This window comes from Varroa jacobsoni, unplaced genomic scaffold (genome assembly GCF_002532875.2).
Source record: "Varroa jacobsoni isolate VJ856 unplaced genomic scaffold, vjacob_1.0 scaffold_471, whole genome shotgun sequence".
NCBI lineage: Eukaryota > Metazoa > Arthropoda > Arachnida > Mesostigmata > Varroidae > Varroa > Varroa jacobsoni.
In genome coordinates this window covers 63,540-83,094 of record NW_019213373.1, presented here as the reverse complement: position 1 = coordinate 83,094, position 19,555 = coordinate 63,540, and the positions used below count along the sequence as shown (strand labels likewise).

The 19,555-nt window shown below is 42.4% G+C and overlaps 1 protein-coding gene and 1 long non-coding RNA gene across 9 annotated transcripts in view; one reads left to right on the top strand and one right to left on the bottom strand.

Moving 5' to 3' along the window:
* The window catches only part of LOC111260734 (uncharacterized), a 75,794-nt gene that overhangs the window by 30,637 nt on the left and 25,602 nt on the right, over nucleotides 1-19,555 (bottom strand). For all 7 annotated transcript variants that reach the window (XR_002680521.2, XR_002680523.2, XR_002680522.2 and 4 more), the window contains one exon: nucleotides 5,837-5,959. The gene's annotated coding sequence lies outside the window, so the exon portion shown is untranslated. The remainder of the gene's footprint in view (nucleotides 1-5,836; nucleotides 5,960-19,555) is intronic.
* LOC111260737 (uncharacterized) lies at nucleotides 4,158-11,675 on the top strand. Of its 2 annotated transcripts, none has more exons than XR_002680527.2 (3): nucleotides 4,158-4,241; nucleotides 5,808-6,024; nucleotides 9,948-11,675. It is a non-coding gene; the product is annotated as an uncharacterized LOC111260737 (long non-coding RNA). The 2 variants fall into 2 exon arrangements; XR_002680526.2 differs by lacking the exon at nucleotides 4,158-4,241 and adding an exon at nucleotides 5,418-5,661.

Sequence of the window (19,555 nt, the reverse complement as noted above, 5' to 3'; positions counted from 1 at the left end):
AATTACTTGATAACTTCATAGCATGAGGCTCCTCCGCATTATGAAGTCTCCGTGATACCCAGTGAGCCAGTGCCTCTACAACGAGCCTCAACTGACTGGCAGGCGAACATATATTCACCAATAGTAATTAGTATCGGCTTGTTCCCATCTACTCCGACCCACCATACCTATTCGTCATACGCGGTATCTACTTGTGCGTGTGTCTTCGTATGTATATAAGGGCCTATGTGTTATTTGCCAGCTTTCTTTATCTCTTGCCGTGGGGAACGCCCCAGAAGCTCCGACACATACACACACTTACGTCGTTACATGGCTATACGGGCCGCCGCTACCTCTCAACAAGTTCTCCCCACCCATAAATACGAAAGGAACAAGGGAGCACAGAGGAGCCCACAGGCCCAATACCGCGATAGATTTTGTCCCTCTTTCCTATGCTTGCCCATACACCACGTGGATCTTGTTTCTACCTTCTTGCGAATCACTACTATGGACCCACTCTCGTAGGGGCCGGTGGAGGAAGTAGGTTAGTCATCTGGTACAGTATTGGTTTTTTGTCGCCAGAGCCGGGTCGCTAGTTCGACGGGGCCCTGGCAACGTTGCTCGACCTGTACTTGGAGTACTGCTGTAGCCGAAGCTATCGTGTACGCGTAAGTCTAGCAGTAGGTTAGAAAGGGGTTTAGCAAAGGCGCCGGTAGCCTGTCGGCCTCATGGGAGTAGGGTGGCTGCGCCTTAGGCGGCGTAAGCGCGTCTCTAATTGGGGGCTTGCCCCATAGTTCAGATTAGACAGAAGGAAATCGGAGTATGGACAGTGGAGAATGTCTAAAGTAAATGCGAACTTTGATCTGAAGAAATATATTTCGTAACGAAGGACATCACTGTTCTCACATAGAAGAGCAAATGGGCGAGGTGATTTGTTGTCCTATTCAGCTGGAGACTCAACGACGTTTATGCACCTTGCGCCTTTTGCGCTGCGACAACCGCTGCCACTAGTTCTACTACAACTACGAGTAATGTCATGAAGGGTAATTTCGACAACATGCACGAAGTGGGAAATTAGTTGCATGTAGACTGCGCTTGACTTTTAGTTAGAGAGGAGATTAATATGGTTAGCGTTATTATATTTGGTTATGGCTTATGAGCTTGATATGCATCGTCCTTCCTAATTCATATGCTAACTTAGGTGACAACGCTTCTGTAAAATTTCTAGCTAGGTCAATTTTTCTCGCTTAGTGGACATCATTTCAGTGTCCGTTTTTTTGCCTAATAGGTAACTGCGACGTGGACTTCAGTGCCCATTGAGCTTGTAACTGGCATTTAAAATGCATGTCACTGCAGGATGGCGTGTCGCGTATGAGTGTCTTAATAATATGCGCCAAAACGTATTCTTTAGTTTGATTCGTTGTAGTTTAATTGGGCAGCCCGATACAGACGCAACGGTGCTTACTGTAGTTCCTACTATACGAGACACTCATAAAGCAATGTAACAGCACACTTGGCTCTCTAATACCAGGACAGCTGCCGCTGTCGCGACTCAAAGGGCGGCAATATCGAGTTCCTCAGTATCTAGAATCGAGTCGCATCATATTTTGCATCCCCCACAATGATGAACTAGATTTCTGCCACTGGAATCTAGCTTATATTACGCTTTCTCGAAGCTTTGCCATGTTCTGCTGCCGCCTGGTCAGCTTTATATTTATATATATATATTCTGAATAGTATCCACGCATTTCTGATGGAAGCAAGAATATCATGGGTGTTATACTGCTGGAAGAAGCCCGGACAAAACTCGCCAACCGATTCGTCTACTTACTTTATATGCGATTATGCACTACACATATACATATTACGTATAGCCTACCAGAAACAGATTGCCGCTTGAAAAAAAAATACATTTTTGAAAAAAAATTTTCGATATCATTTCTCATATATATGCGCGAAAGCAGTCGGCTTTATGCTCACATGACCAAAACAAATGCAGAAATGGAACAGCAGTTGTTTCCCATGCAAAGTTCTGTATTATACGCCAATCAGGGAACTATCTAAAAACCATTGAGGTCGTTCCAGCTAAAAACTGTTTTATATGCCTGATGCCCAGTTTTCGCCCACTTAACCCCTGGATCTGACTTAACTCTATCACAATAAACGCAACATCCCCTACTTTTAGCCTATTTGTTCTTATTGTTGCTTGCTTGCTTGTTTTAGAACAACGCAGAAAAGCTCGCGGAACCCCCACAGAACTCAGTAATAGGTTTCACCGTTAGAAGAGACAGTTGCTTTTTTGCTTGTACTTTTCAGACGCGCTCCGTTCCGTCAGTTGATGTCTGTTGGCATTATTATCGTTTTTCTATGCTAAGGATAACTCTCTCGCATGCATTCGGGGTAGACACTGTAGCATCCTCTAACGTTGATCCCTTACCACTCTCTCCCCGTATCCTCTCCTTCCCTTGCCGTCTCCTCCCCTCCCTGGCCGTTGTCGTACTAAACATACTTGTTTGCAGCAGCTTATCAGCACCTATGACATTGGGTTTCACAGACGAAAAAAATGAGTAGAAAGAATGTATATTAAGTATGTATGAAGGACACGCAGTAAGTGTCTCCGTGCGTCGATGAACCAAAGTAGATCTTTGTCCCTTCTCAAGGAATCCTTCGCGGGTATACTTCGCGTAACACGTAGGTAGAGGAGCGTGGTACGTTGCAGTCGTTCTCTTGTTAGCGTGCTCATTACGTGTACCACGCAAGTGAAGACGTTCTATCCCTATTCCCTAACTAAATAGGCAATGCACTGCCATAGGGGACTGGATCGGTAGTGAATCTTATTCTATGGGCTTTCAATGCAGGTGGGAAGACATTTCCGTAATATACTACGATAAACAAACGCTAAGACGATTGCCACACCAAGTCAAGCATATGTTTATGTAAGTAACAAGCTGCGTTGCTTTACATTTCGTTGTAGGAATCCAAACACAATTTAATAAATAAACAGCAACAACAACTGAGGACTGAGTCGATCACGTTCTCCTGTACCTTCGGCGCCGAGCACATTTCTTGCGTTAACAGCTTGTGCAACAAAGATGTAAGGACTACGATACGTAAATGCTTTTATCAATAGCATAGAAAACGGCTCTTTATGTGAAAATTATCTTGACTAAAAATTCATATGTTGCACTCTCATTGTGTGTTTTTTTTTCGATACTTAGGTAACTTCCAATATCGACGCAAATAATGAATGACGCAAGAGTCTCCCTACATAACCTTGCACTCACATTGAAAGTTAAGCCCTAGAATGCCTACCGTTGAAAAAACATATCCAAACACAAATGTAGGACATGCAGGATGCGCTCGGAATACGCTTCTGACATCGTGAGCGTGCGTTCGAGACGCACCTGAGACAAGCTCATTGATGTCAAATCGGTAGACGGCGATCATTTTAAACGCACTAATAATGAGTCATAATGACTGGCGTCACAATGTCACACACGCTGTTAGCACTGACAGCTATTTCAGGCCGAGGCGACGAAAACCGTTAGGATCTATAAAAAAAGAAGCCTTATGTGGCCTCCAGACGTGCATCGAGCAATGCTTCCAATATTGATTACAGTGCAACGGCTGCGATAGAGATCTAATTCATTGGAGCATTCACTCGTGTATTTAAATATCGGTTGGTAACGCTAGCAGGTAACAACAAGTTCACAGAAATCTTTATTTCCCCTATAACGAAATGAATTGCAAGCCAGCAGTCCAACTCAATTGTATGCACGTGTACTGCTGCTGCCAGTGAATACAAGATTTTTTAATTCCAAAGATTGAAAGAGCCGCTGTTTTTGTAGTTGTTGTTTCAATGTATAGACCAGTAATTGCGAGCTAATTATACGATGATTGCTATTACTTCTATGTACATCTAGTGCACATACATATATTTATTTATCATATACGAATCTGCGGCACGCGTAGACCTCGTCTTCTGTAGAGCTGTGTACCAACGAACCTCCCCCTAAGCTACGTCCGTCTCTCTCCCACTTCTCCCCCTACGCTACTAGGCAACAAACCAAGCCAAGTAAAGAAGAAAACGTAATTCTTGCGACAGTTGTTTATATTAAACAAGCAGGAAAACCCGATGCTGGTTAGTTAGATGACATTTGTGACTGGCAGTCGTAGCATTAGTAGCGTGTGCCAATGCTGAATAATGTTCATCAAGACCCTGCGACGAACTCCTATTGCTACTGTCTACATGCGCTCGAACGGTACGAGGTGTTAAAGCAATCAAACATGTAATGCGGTTAATAATTCCATAAAAAGGACATTGTTGTGCCTTCTCATATACAGATGAAGTGATTCACATACATATAATGCCAGAAAATATACCTCCTATACTTTACCAAAGACTAGTATTATAGAAATGTATTAGAGGCATTTTTGGCGAGATCGTAAACGAAAATCGGTATGATCTGATTAGCTGATTTATTAATTATAAGGATGAAATTGAGTGATATCAGTTGCGTAGTAAGTCAATTCATGTATTATTATTATTATTATTACTTTAAGCCGTTTTTTATTTAATTTTTTTACCGAAAATTTTTAAACTGAAAGGGCAACATTATGAAGCCACATATCGCCGATTGTGTGATTGCACGATGTTTCCTATGTAAACTTCCTTTCATCAAACTAATCCATTCATCTAGCTCTCATTAGGTCTTCCGATTCAAGGCTTAAACCGTCAAGGTAAACAAATACAGCAGCGTTTCCACCGACCCACGCCGGTGATACCATACATAAAATCATTTCTACGTGCACATTGAGGATGACGGGACGCATTGCCATCGCAGGAACGTAGACGCTATAGGGGAAAGTCAATCTTTTTGAGTCATAAAGCTTCCCTTCTTGTGGCCCCCAGGGCGTCTTTCCCAAATCCGCTTACAAACAAAGTTGTCATTCCATCATTAAAAGGCGGAAGACAGGATCTAAACATAGGGTAGTGCTCGACTACATCGTGATAGAGGAACGGTTTCAGCTCTCGCTGTGGCATCATTGCCAGTACAGCGCCCTTCTGCAATTCTGTGGAGGCACGCACGCACATTCGACTGAATGCCCGATTGGTTCCCTGTTGTTGGTTTGCTCAGATTCACCTTTTTGGTTCATATTCTAAACGAGCGTTTCGAAGAGGCCTAAATACAAGCTTAACTGAGCACATTTTATAATCATAGAGATAAAATGATTATACAAATAAACTCGGCAGATACTAACGGCTGATTTCGTTGTCCATGCGACGAAAATACGTGCACATTCACCGTCCTGCTTTGTATCGTACGAAATTTCGTTAGCCATAGAGTATGCACGTGCACGTGCACGTTGACAAAACGGGACAATGATTCTTGAAATCGAATAATATACGAATAAAGCTAACATCGGGCTAGGCAAATTCGAACGCACTTGTGGATGCTATGTGATGATGCGCTAAGATATTCTTTAATGTCGGTATATCTATGCACCTAAATCCATATAGCATTTACATTGTAGCTCAGACAAGGTTGTGCATGATATGGCCTATCGTATCTCGAAAAAAAAAAACATTGCACGTCGACCTGTGTTGTATTGTACGTGCGTTTTGTGAATATAGCAGGTCCGTTAGTTCGTCAATCATAAACTGCCGCAAGATTATGTTAGGTCGGTGGCCCTACGGTAATACTTTGAGAAACCACAATAGTATTAACAGTTTGTGAATATGCTTTCTAGAGAATATTCCTTAGTTAAGGATACATTGAAAATAACAGCCCTTACAACAACGCATCATGTTTTATGGTGGCCCACAGGAGATGATCAATTGTAACATGGATTTTACCTGCATTCTCAAGGCCGTAGACGATGCTGTTGACTCCCACAGGAATCATTTTTTCCGTCTGCTGCAGGTCTCAAAGGTTGCCACGACTTCGGCTACGGTTCCGGCTGCCGGCGCGGTAATAAACTAGAGAAAGGAAAACGATAACAAATGAATAGATTGACGCAACACGCAACGATCAAAACCTGCCAGTAAGCGTATAGATAGAATTTTTTAGGGTAAGTCTTATTAAAACATCTCATTTGCATGTTTGATTTTCTCCGACAAAATGTCATTCCAAAGCGTAAACAGAGAGCTTCATATTTAGTAAACCTACATTATACACAAATAGCTCAAGTACGTAAGTATCTATGCATCATCCAAAATACCAAAAAATCATCATGACCGTCTCTATCTCTACCATGGTGATAATCCACATGAAGCCTAAGTATGCTCGAAAGATCGTAGACCACTTTCGGTAATTATAGCACAACCGTCAAAATGACCTTTTGGGAAGGTGGTTTGGCGAGGGACTCCGCTACTCGTACCCGTTCGGCGCTAGTGGAGCATGCATCGACTAGGAAGCCAGGCGTCTGGGAAGATACCCCAGCAGACAACAACAGCAAAAGAGAGCGAAGGGCAAAGCACTCATCTAGGTTCGGCAATGGCCTCTTGTAGTCTTAGGGGTACCGGCACTCTCGTCTGAGGTCTAGACGTGGAGCAAGCTGTATGAGGACTTAGCTAGCCTGAGATGCACCGACAGGCACGAAGCAGCCTGGCCGGGCGCGTGAAACGCCACCGAGTCAACAGGGACAGACATCAATGGAAACAAATGGAGATGTAGGGCGAAGCCATCCTACGGCGAGTCAACGACGGTGATCCAGTCATCCGCAGCCTGTTTGTCTTACTCGTGGCGCCCTCCTTCTCGTCCATCTGAAAGGCGAAGACGATCCGAAGACCTCCGTCGCTCTAGCCCAGTTACAGGTAGGAGCCGCAGAGCGCCATCACTTCTCTACATCTTTGCCACGCATAACTTTAAAACTAAAGGAACATTTCGGCTCAGAACAGGCAACAGAAACTAGTCTGCAAGTGAATGCTTATAGCGAATGCTGTGGTGGGGAACGGTGTACTCTGCGGAAAAAGGTCTTCAAAGCAGACGGCATGTAAAAGGGGATGTGGGACAATTTGACAGCTTGGGGAGCAGATGGATTGAGGAGAATATTGCGGTGTTGCCAACGAACGCCTAACGCCTGCGACCTCGACGAAGATTCAGCGGGGTCGTACCGATGCGGCAGAGGCCGTCGGTGAACCAAGTTCAGTGATAGATTACCACAGTGCACTATCTCAGACAGCGAGAGGCCTCAAGACAGCGAAGTATCTAAACCACGTAAGTGGGGAAGACTCAGCAAAATACGAAGAAAATACGCAACGCCATTCCGCGCTGCGATGATGCGCACGGCCTAGACGCGTGATGTAAACAAAACGAGCTAATTGTAATGTGATGGTGGGCCACTAAAATGTAGTAGTTCAAGCATCAAAATGATATCACGTTAGAAAAACGATACTATTGATTTGCAACCGGCAGTATAAGGTACAATGTAAGGTTTTTTTTTGTCAAACTAATCCTGTCCTTTTCACTATATAAATAAATTAAAATCTATATTTGTATTTTGGGATAAGCTCGAAAGTCACCTAAATGGTTTTGATCATTTTCCGAGACGATCCGATGGCTAAATCTCGTGCTGGAAAGAGGCACTAAAAATGCATTATGTTTGAGGGTAGTAAAAATTGCTTTTAAATAGTACATTTGTTCTACTATGCGCAAATATATAATACGTTTGAAACAGTTTGAAAGTGTGCTAAGCCCGGTCACATACCGGTATGACACGAACCTCCACTCTTCATCACCCTCTTCGCACGTTTCCCTAGAATGAAGATTACAGCTTCTCAAAAGTATCGCTGAACTTCGTCGATTATATTCGATCGACCTGTAAAGTCTTACGAGGGCGAGGTTGAGTTCGAATCATTTGGCAGTACTCTCGGTAGAGTATGAGTCAGTAAGAATTGCCATCAGTTTAGGTTCAACTAATGAATTCAACTAACGAATGAACTAGCTAATGAACGGAGCGGTAACGGCCGTTCGATTCCGGTCATATACTTCAATACGCTAAACGTACGCAGAGTTCCATTCAGAAAATAACTTTTTAACGCACCTAAAGCTATGTTCGATATACGTTGTTTCTATTGATTGAAAGAAGCATTTATATCGAGTTAGTATATTTTATGCTTGTTTCTACTGTACCAAGACGATACTGATGGCCGAAAGTCAACTAGCCCTTCACTGAATTGAAGTCTCATATCTAGCCTCAGTGTCGATACATGATCACCAAACGGTCGCACGTAATCTGTTCGAAATCTATCTGTCAGCTATTTATAGATTCAACCGTAGGTAGCAACAGATTTCACACGTTCGACTGAGGTTAGAGCTCATATGTGCATCGCTTTTCCCTCTACTCTATCTTACTTCCGTAGAACGGGCGCGGCCCAGAACAGGACTGGACGTCTTTCAAGCTCCCTGAAGTAGAAGAAGGAAAATGGGAATACTCTCTGTTGGCCTTTCAAACAATTATTCATACCTGCCTGTCTTCAACCTTGAACAGGCGCGTCGATGTTTATATAGTTTTAGATGGGACAGTACTGGCTGATAGAGGTTAGAGCTAGATATCAAATACGTTTTGACTTTATGTTCATCTGAGGGAAGACGAAGCGCCTGCCAGAGGATGTCGAAAGTCTACTATTGCTATCGAAAAAAGCCGATACCACTCGTTCACTCAAGGGTCTGAGCTCTGGTCCCGTGCCTTTCTTCGCCCCGCCGCGGGCAGTGCTGATTACACTGGAGACCAAAGAAGTATATTAGTTGAGTTTCGTTGCGTCAAACACCTAACTACGCTTCGCAAGGAAGGCACACAGGCTTCACAAGATGAGCTGGCCCTCAACCATACTGTTGGCTTCCTTGGTCCACTTCTCTTTGCCCTCGAACTGGACCAGCCTTGAGAAGTAATGCAGCTATGAGCAGCAGATGAGAGGATATCACTGGTGCCAGCCTAACGTTTCCTCACGCCTCACATCATGGCCTGCCGCAACTTGGTAGGACCATGGAAGACGACATGTGAGGTGTGCATCATCTTCACAAAACAGGACTTATGAAAGCGAAGAGGCAAGTTGTAGTGGACAAAAGCTAAAGACTGATTTAGACAACTAATGCCGATTCTGGAGAGATGCCGATGAACTGGAACTGACTCAGTTCTTTTCACTTCACTACGTGATCGTTTGCTTCGTTTACAAAGCCTTGGAGCTTAGATAGGCAGGCACAGAGCAAACGCAGGTTCGTCTGTGCTACTTGGTATGATCGACCCGGTTCCCCTCGTCTTCCCTGTCCACTGGACTCCATTACTAGAGTTCAACACCGTTCAGTTCCAAGGGACAACGCCATTTTCCTTCTACTTGCGGTGTTTTTCTCCCGTTTCGATCCGCGAAGGAGGCGGTACATTCGGAATATCCCGGCTCTTTTCATGTCTGCTGGGCACATTTGTGGTCTCACCACTGCTACAGCTATCCAAGATCACCGATACGACATCAGGGAAGGTGGCATAACAGTACTATATGCCTAGGTATGCACGTATAAAAACACCATAAATATAACTACTGTTTCCGTCTACCTTTGCAAGACGTGTAGTCTTTATAGTAAGACAGGACAGCGTATCGTACGTGAACATTACAAGCAGATACATTATCGAAACCGACATACAGCTGGATCTCATAAAAATGGATAAAAACACACGTGGTAGCAAAGTTGATTTTTTCTACTTGACCTTTTCGAAACGTTTATCTTTTTTTAAAACATATTGCTTTTGATATTGTAACTTTCGTTTTAGAAATCAATCACATGTGACATCGCAGCATTGATTACCACTAATTGTACCGTTTGTATGAAACATTACCTGTCTCTTTAGAAATCAATTACTTTAACTGTTATAAAACAACATAGATTAATTCCGCTTCCTATACACCTATTGAAATTTAACGAACTCAGTTCTATTGGCTTACCAATTATTGTTATATAATTGCTTTCCAGGTTCTCCTTTCCTGCTCTAATTATATCACGCCTGGTAATTCCGGTTTTATCTTGCCTCTTTTGCTAATGGCTTTAGCTAGCCGAAACGAATGAAGTCGTATGTGCCCTCGCGTGTAGCGCATCGTGGATGACCAAGCAGCCGATATTTTCAAGAGGTCGTATTCTCGTAGGCACGAGCGTGCTAGGACATGAAGAAAGTATAGATTGCGGAGCTGCGACAGTAGGGTGTATAAGCAACAATCTGGTACGGGGGTAAAGGAATGTCTAAGTGAAAAGCCCTGTTCGAGCTTGTCCAGGCCGAGCAATTTGGCCTGGAGAAGCCAACTCGCCTTTGTTGGCTGGCAGTGCCCCTTTGTTTTCATTGGGTTCTGCCGCGGTCCTTGTCGCAGCTCATTCGCGGGGAGCAACCCACTGGCAACAGTATACCCTCTCTCGCTGATCTATGGCAGTCACATTCTGACACAACACATATATAACGGTGCGTTTGATACCGGAGGTATCGCCGGCTGTACACAGCAGCTGTAACCGGTACGCTCGGAACGACGAACGTGCAAGCCCATTAGCTTGCGGTAAAAATCCCTAATATGTTTTATACGTACAGATCCGGCTCAGAAATGCTCGTGCATTAATATTCGAGTAACATAACATACGTGAAATGTTAAAGCAGAGGGCTTTTATATAGTCATTTTAAATACAGTAACGTCTCGGTAATATAATAAAACAATACTTCTTTGCTTTTGTCATTGCGATTTCAGATGCGTCAATTGATGTATTTCAATATAGGAAAACTGGTAGAGCTTAAAGGTCAGTTTGATTTTGGATGAACAAGCGGTCTGTGCTGCAGTAGTCTGTAGTTAAGTCCTTTTTGTATGCAATCTCTATTTTTTAAACAGCTAAAATATATCGGTTTCAATATACCATCTTGTATTTTCATTCCCATGACGATCGTACACTCTATACGAACCAATCAATAAATTAAGACATAACAATGAGCCATTAAAATGCAATTAGTTCCGAACCAAGTAAAAAAAAAGACAAAGAAGAAAAATTTAATTAGGCAAAGCTGGTACGCGTTACGACTTCTGCGCTCGTTGATACCATTGACAAATATAAAGCGTGTTTGGATCACATTATGTTCTTTAGAGCGACGCGGTCACAAGTAGGTTCCTGATTCCTGTGAGGTAAAATGGGAATGAGATTTCAATAATATTGACAACTCCCGGCCGCACCCCACGTATCGTCACAGCGAACCTGATTTTTGTGATATAAGACGACCACCAGAATGTCCCCAATGACTCCTGTAATTCCCCGGAGTAGAACTAGTAGTCACCAACCGTGGGTCCCCAACAAAACATCCACTTCCCTGCTTACGTCTTAAAAAAGCACTCGTGGTTGCCACTCCCTGCCGAGAGATATCAGCAAACCTAAAGATTTGAAGCTGCCCATAGAGCCCAATGCCGTAACAGCAAGGCGGAGTCCCGCGACAACCGCAGGCATAACTTTCGCAGGCCGCTTTACCAATATAGCAACAGGGCTGACAATCCCGCGTTTCTATTGATCCCCTGAGCCATACCCTGCCCTTCGTCAAGGAAAATGACTATAATCGCAGTGACATGTCCTGATAAAAGCTCTCGTTTTTTAAGATTATGGCTGAGCTACGTATGGGGCTATGGCACATGGATAACCTAATCGCTTTGAAGATAAGATGGATGAAAGCATGTTTCTTAGTAGCTGCAATTACGGATAATGAAATTAAAAAGATTAGGCTAGAAATAATCGTTTTCTTTTTTTTAGTCTCTAAGCTAGCTACCTCGCACATAATGTTTTGAAATTTTTCGAAGTTATTACATGACCTTAGACTTGTTGTTTGTGCTATACAGGTGTTCCGTAATGACGAATTTCGTAACACAGGAATTCCTACACCACTGTTTCTATTCTTATCTGAAAAAATATGATTAACCTTCGTCTTTGACCATTTCCGTTTATAACGAAAAACATTAGGTTAGCACGTAAATGGACCAACTGCTTAGCCTAAGGTAAGGATGCGGCTGGACCTTTTTCACGCGCTTCTATGCTGACCTAGTGGTAGATAACGAGATCCAAAATTTGGATTAAACAAAAAGTACGCTCAACAGCGTTCGTCATAGATGCGTACAGATTCATTTTGCAGATAGCCCTTAAATGGTAACGAAAAAAAAAAAAAATATATATATATATATACATCGAGAGAAAAAAAGATAAGGTGAGGAAAGGTAAGGAAGCCTCTTTAGTTCATTATTAATGTCGCTTCGGCGCAGGCCACCTCGCCAAAACATGCAACAAGTTTCTGCTGCTGTTCCATCGAGCAATACACATAGTAACGCTTCCCACAAACATACGAGGATAACGGGATTAAAGTATACACTCTGTGTAGCACAATTTGTACTCCTGCATCGTGCAAGTACTCTCTGGTATCTGTCCGAACAGAAGAACACCCACCTCCGGCCCCTCAACGACCACCCAAGGGAGGGCGTTCCGTTTTCTCATGTTGCGACAGCACATATACAGATGTTTCACTGTCTGACACTACCTGTTATCGGGTACTTCGTCACTGCAGTAACATCTAAGGGGTACATGGCGATGCCTGCACCTGTTCGTGATGGAGACCCAATCTAGGCTCTTCGAAGCGCTACTTGTGGACGTTTTTTGTCACTTAAAAAATGGAGCCGCTTACGTATGGAATAGCCGCTGTTATTCAGCCGTCGTCGATGGCGACTCGCACTACCTAATATCTCATGCTCTACAACGACGAACGTCAGACGCTTGAAACAAGTGAATCGTCGCTGTCCCTCTCGGCAGACAAGCAGACAACCTCGGCAAGATGCACCGGCGAAAAAGACATAAGAATTGTTTAGATGGAACTTGCATAGCAGGCTCGCTGACTTGGATTTGAATTTCAAACAATATACGTATGTGTGATAGCCAGCTGCAGTGAGGCATTCATTGACTGTCTCCCGAGGCGCTGCTCCGGCCATGAGAAGTTCGACCGGCGGTGAAAACGTTGAATCTTGTTACTGCTCTGCACTCAGCGGCAGCGTTGCCACAGCCGCTACTTACGATTCAGTAGGGCCGTGGCATCGTTAATGGTGCTCTCAAATAGAGCAGCATGAAATGCGCTGCTTTGACTACCGTCCATTAACGGACAGGTCTGATGTGGCATCTTTGGTTCAAGGAAAGCCTTTTGCCCACTCGTGTCTTGACCGGACAATAATCTTTGGGTCGGACGACTTGAGTCGAAATGATACCTTGAAAAGTGGATTCGTACACATCTACTTCGTATAGAAACGAAGGTGCATCTACCGGTCAAACGGAAAATAATCGGGCCATATGCATTGCATACATATACATAAATATTTATTATGCATACGTATATTCATGGGTTTTAGGGCGGTGAGTTCCCTTCTAGCTAGCTGAACCTGTGTGATTTGTTGCTAGGTAAACATAGGTCTTGGCAATGACTAGCTATAATCGACTAGAGAGGATAGCGATAATGCTACTTGGAGACAAACTGGCTCGTGTGTTTGTATACAGGGTCAAGGATTACTTCGTACCTACTGTATTCAGCTATTTCGTACTCTAGGGTATATGGCAATAGTTTCTCGTTATGTTTCGGTTCTAAATATTCTCATATATATTACAGCAATGCAAATTTTAGGCGGTAGAGAGGTTCCTTATCACCTTCCTGTAGGCTTTCTGTATAGCATATCAAAACGACTATGCAACTACGGGTTAGAGTGAAGGTACCACAAAAATGTAATAGTAATAATAATAATAATTAGTATATAAATAATCTAACATTGTTCATACTGCAGAACCTGAAGATGATTTTGGTTTTTTTTTCTTTTGAAAAATAGACTGCCCTACTGTAATTAACTGCGTTACTATGTCCAAATTATGGGGAAACTTTTTTCAACTTACGTGACTTAGGGTGCACAGGAAATGCATCTTCTAGAATTTATTTAGCCTATTTCAAGCAAACCAACTATTTAAATGTGCGTCTTTGGATATCCAATGATACAGTTCAACGATTAGAATGCACATATTTATTTAACAGATCGTATTGAAAACTTTATTCGTTACCGAGAGTGTCCGAACTAGATAAAGGTCCAAAATAAAAATATTATCAGCACCCGCAACGTATCTATTCTGTTATTATTGATTACGCGTTTTTGTTGTTGTTAAAAATCTTTAGTTTACGGAAGTAACTGAAGATTTTTAACATATTAAAAGTCTACTACCCGTTCAGGTCGCGTCTGGACAAAAACAAGCATACGAAAATTCACAGTGACGTAGCCAAGGGAACGGCACCGTTACTTACTGACACGTAGATTGCATTTCGAAGACGTAAACGTCATGCAGTTTTTGACATTCTTATGAAGGTATACGCCTATGTTAACTGTATTTATAATACGATTCTGGAATGGAGCAAAAACGTATACTTGGGTTCACGTTTTCATCACTGCGACGGGAATATACAGGTACATGCAAGGCGGATTTCTTAGAAAAATATAAATTTTGCAAGCTCAAGCCACACAATCCTTAAGCATTGTTTGTACAATTTAGGGTCAGTTTTTATTTTTCGTCTGTGTTCTGTTCCTATTTGCATATGGCTCAGCAAACATATATTTCCAATAGATACTGTCAACTAGAGATATGATAGAAATAAAAAAGGAAAAAAACTTGAATTCGTGTGTTTACTCAGCTCGTCTATTGCATGATTATTAGGGTGCTCACCATGTTGGTATCATCTGGACCAGTGTTCATTGTCCGGGGCTTCATTGATTGTCGCTAATGCTGATAGGAAGACGATGAAAAGGAGTGTGCCATAAATGAAGAGCTCTGTGTTCCTTATTAGCATACGTCGCTTTCATTTGTATGTTATCCAAGGTTAAAACTTTCATTCGGCAAGCGGTCCTTCATTCGCTTTAGTGATTAGCAAAGTTAGCCAGAGAAGCTTCATTCACTTCTCCTCTATTTATTTTCTTCAACCGGCGCCATGAGACTCGGCAAAATCAACGGAGCGGACAACACCATGCGAAAACGAAGGCTCCCGGATGAGGCCACTTCAAGGCCAAATTGTACGCTGCCCTACATTTAGCTAGACCCTGATTGAGTTTGAGCTCCAAGGGGCTATGAGGGGGGAACGTTGATTCTGGCACCTAACCTCTACCGTCCACACCAAAGAAATCGATAAAAAGTTACTTTCGCTGGTCATAATCTTTCGACTCGCTTGAAGAGTCTATCCGACTAAAGTTTACAGGCTGAGAATGGAGAAAAGCGGGATGCTGCTAGGTGGGGGTCGGGATTCAATGGGGAAGCGGACTTCTAGGCCTTAAAGTCAAAAAACGGCCTCTGCAACCAGGGCATCTATGAGAGTCTCTTTTTTTCATTTGAAGGCGGACGCCGACTTCGATTACACCAGCCGAGATGGCAGGATCCGATCTATGGGTTACTATATTAACTGGTTCCAGACGACGGCCTACAGCCTTAGGGTTATTTCGCAAAGAATCTGGCTATATTCATATATTATAGAGCGTGGTGTGGTATATTTGATCAAATGCAGCAGTAGAAAATCGAGCGCGAAGAGATTCTCAGACAGAACGTACGCTTATTTGGTGTACCGCTTTGGCCTAACCGAGGATGGTAACGGATGATTTAATTATGAAAACCAAGACACACAAGTCTGAACCAACTGAACGCATTTTCAGTGGATAAAAATTAGCTAACATACAAAGGAAGATATACAATAAAAAGTTCCAATTTCAAAAAAAAATGGTGAGAACGGTAAAAAAGAGATAATTGACATTAGCATTATAAGGTATACGGCCTATTTATGTTTAGTCTTATTTTGCTTGATCGTACCTATATATAATCAACCGTATCTAAACAGTTTCTCTGCACTTCAGAGACAGTTCTGGGTAAATAGTCAAAGTCTATTGTCTGCTATAGACTCTTAGCAAAAGCCTCTTTTAGGTTTAGGTAGAAGGGAACAGGTTCAACTGTCGCCTACATGTTGGTATAAAAGAATAGCCACATTGTTTACTGCGCTGGGTGTACTCCGGTGGCCACGCGCGTTGGTAGTTTGCTCTTGGACAAGGCATTCAGTACCATCGTTTTTGCTGTAAGGAAGGATGGCTAAATTCCGAGTTCAACCTATTTTTGCTTCTGGCTACCAAGAGGCTAAAAGGGTTAGGTCAGCAAACGCAAAGGCTGCTACTTATCGCTGGACTTAACACCGTTCGCTTTTCAAGTCTGGTATTTCTCTATTTATTTATTAAGTTGGACGCAATAAGACGAATTTAAGACTGTACAACAGAGTCGACGTTCTTTACCCTTCACAGCGGTCAGTACCGTTTTCTATATTAAACTCACTATAGTGAAATCTTTTTCGCATGTGTCGTCTTTGTATAAGACGTAGACTTGAATTGACACTGGGTTTTGCTGGCTGAAGAAAATATATATTGTGAGCCGCACACGTTCCCTTATAAAAAGAAACTAGTGCAAGTAATATCCGGTACGAAAAAGGATATGTTGAATTCCCTCAATTTTACTTAAGATAAATTGCCGATATCCTTCATAGTAAGTTGAGGGGGCAAATACACTTCATTCAGTTGCTAATTCTGTTCGAGGTCGAATCTCATTCAAATTTTAATTATAATTTAATCAAATTAGAACACAATTTCGGCACTATTACATTTTTTTCGCTTTCACAGATAATATTGCAGCATAATAGAGTTCTAAATAATGCAAACTCCTATCAGATGTTTGTCTCGATCGATGCTTGATCAGCCCTGACGTAATAAGTTAACATTTATTAGTTACCGTGATGTTTACATTTTGCCACATCGTTCCCTCGGCCCTAAGCAGTATCATTAAAGCAGTATGCAATAAACGCGTCTTTAAATCGGTCTCAGTCATGTTTTACATATCTATTATTCCTTCCGATGCTAGGTAACGCAGCTTAAGGTAAGTAAATTTATAGCGAGGACAAGATTGAGCGAACGGGCCTTTTATAGGCAAACCTACATTTGTTACATACGCAACTGTCACTATTTATTATTTCATTTTTTTTTTCGTTATTTATTGACACGTATTAGCGTGTAGGACACAGCTATTCCTCGTTGGTCAGGGAAAAGGCCTAAGCTGTTCAGACCATCATTCTGAAATTGTTACAATAGCAAACAGTATCAAATATTCTAGTCTATGTGTCGCTGGGCTCATGAAGGGCCTTTTTTCTTTCTTAAAATATGCTTGCCTATGATGACTTAGCAGTTCTATGACAGAAACTGTGCAAGCAGAATCTCAAATCCTGAATTATGTGTGAATTGGGATTCCTTCTGGAATGCTTAACTTTCCTTATTCTTATTTGCGAGGGAAGCCTTCCGTTTCTTCGACGTCCTCATAGAGTCAGAAGGTCTTCAAATTAATGAACAATTTTATGGTCATCAGGATTTTAAAATTATCATCATAGTGAACATATCCGTACATGACATCATTGAGTCACGATGGCGCACTTGAACTATCGTTGTCGGAGAGATCTAAGCCCCGTTTACTGGCCACTGTAATATTTTATTGTGTTTTGTAGTAGTTCCATATTATATACATACATATTATGAATATGGAACACACAATATAAAAGTCTCAAGAGTTATCGAACTCATTTGGATTATATGGAAAATTATGACATCTTCTGGTATCTTAGAGCTAACTTGAAATTACCCTGCATATTGTTCCTGCCTTTTTAGCTCACCCAACTCAACAGAGTCTCGCTTGCCTTTGGCAAATGAGCTTCCTTCACGTAAGTTTAAAAAAAAAATGTTCCCTTTGACCCATATGAACTTTTTTTTCTAGAAATAATAGTATTACTCAATTGAGCACGATGTAAATATCAGCATTAATTCCGTCCATCTTCGTGCCTATGATAATCTATCAATATTCAGCAAGCCGAGAAGATTTGGAAATGAAAGTTAAAAGGTAAATTTCACTAAATTCGGCACTAGAAACGAGCTTCAGTAAGAGCTGACAGGACATCTAAATCGGACAGTGCCTTTCATATACTCTCCCTAATTCGACTGTTACACTTCTTACAATTTTACGTTAGCTGCTCAGCAAATTGGCAAACTGAAAATTTGGACATTAATCTTTCATATGCATCACCATTTTTTTGTGTTAGATCCTGCCGACGCCTTTCCCCTACCGGATCACACAACCACCAAACATCACTCACGTTGACGATAATAATGTCAATCCTCACTTCCGTCAACGACCGTTTCCAGCTTGTCTGATCTGTCGCCCTGTTTTTGCTCCTTCTGCTCAGCAGTTTCTTCTTTGCAGCGATATCGCCGTACAATAGTTTCTCGGACCGCTTTCCTTTGGGTCCGAGTCCAGGAGCAAATCCGGGTTTGCGCGTTCTTTTTTGTCCTGCATCCTTTCGTAGAGGAGAGCGGAGAGAAAACAGCAGCGTTCCATGTTTCAAAGTGGTGTTTTTTCCATCAATGTCGCTTCGATATTTCTTCTCTCGTTGACAGAAGCAGCTAGCAATATCGATCTGATCATCTTTGCCGTCCTGAACTCACTGTTTCTGTCTCCATCACGACCATTCTCATTGACCGCCTCTTAGTCGCTATGATCCCTTGATGAGGTCTGACTATCTCTTGATGTCACATCGCAGGCTGCTCGCTTTTCGTGCACGTTTTGAGTTTCTCTGAGTGAGTCCTGCATCCTCAAGGTCGCGCGAAAGTAGTACCAAAACGTAACGTATACTTCCTCTTGTCACTGTTATCGACGAATCTCTTTTTCTTCCTTTGGGACACATTTTCCGTGTTTGTTTCTCCTTTAAGCTTCGCTGCGTCATCGGGCACAAAAACAATAAAGTACCAGTCATTCTTGTCTTTTCTTTCTTTGATATATATACATACATATCTACAATGTATATATTGCGCCTTTGTTGCAGCGCGAGGGAGCGTATCTAGTTGGTTCAGGAATCCATTGGACGAGGTTTGATGTAAGAGTTGTTTTACCGACATTCAGCGAAGTAAATCGACGACAGAGTATCGGAATGTTGAAGAGATCGGAGCCAAACACAGAGCAGACTGAAGAAGAACAAAGAAAACAAACGAGGCAGGAAACGAAAAAAGTCGAAAGCCAGTTATTTTGAAACGGTCTAACCTCAGACACAATCTTGCTTGCTGTTGCGCGTCGTCATCAACAACAACAGCGATAATAACAGTTTCGCGAACCTAAATCAACATTTCGGGTTTTCGTTCGGTACTGTCATTAAGCATTGCTTCAGGCAGCGGGTTTCCGCCACCAAAACAAAATGTGTCTACGTCCGGTTACGAGACTACTACGTATCATTAACTTTAGCGAGTGAACACGTTACCACTGATGGGACATGATAGGACAGCTTTGCTAGTCGTGAAGAATGGGTATCAGCGCATTGGTCGGCTAGCACATGAGAATGCCGGCCAGACAAAACATGTCATAACGATACCGAACGGCCTGGACGCACCTTTAAAGTAGTAATCAGGGATCGACTTGCTATCAAAACAGCGATGGCCACTTCCTCC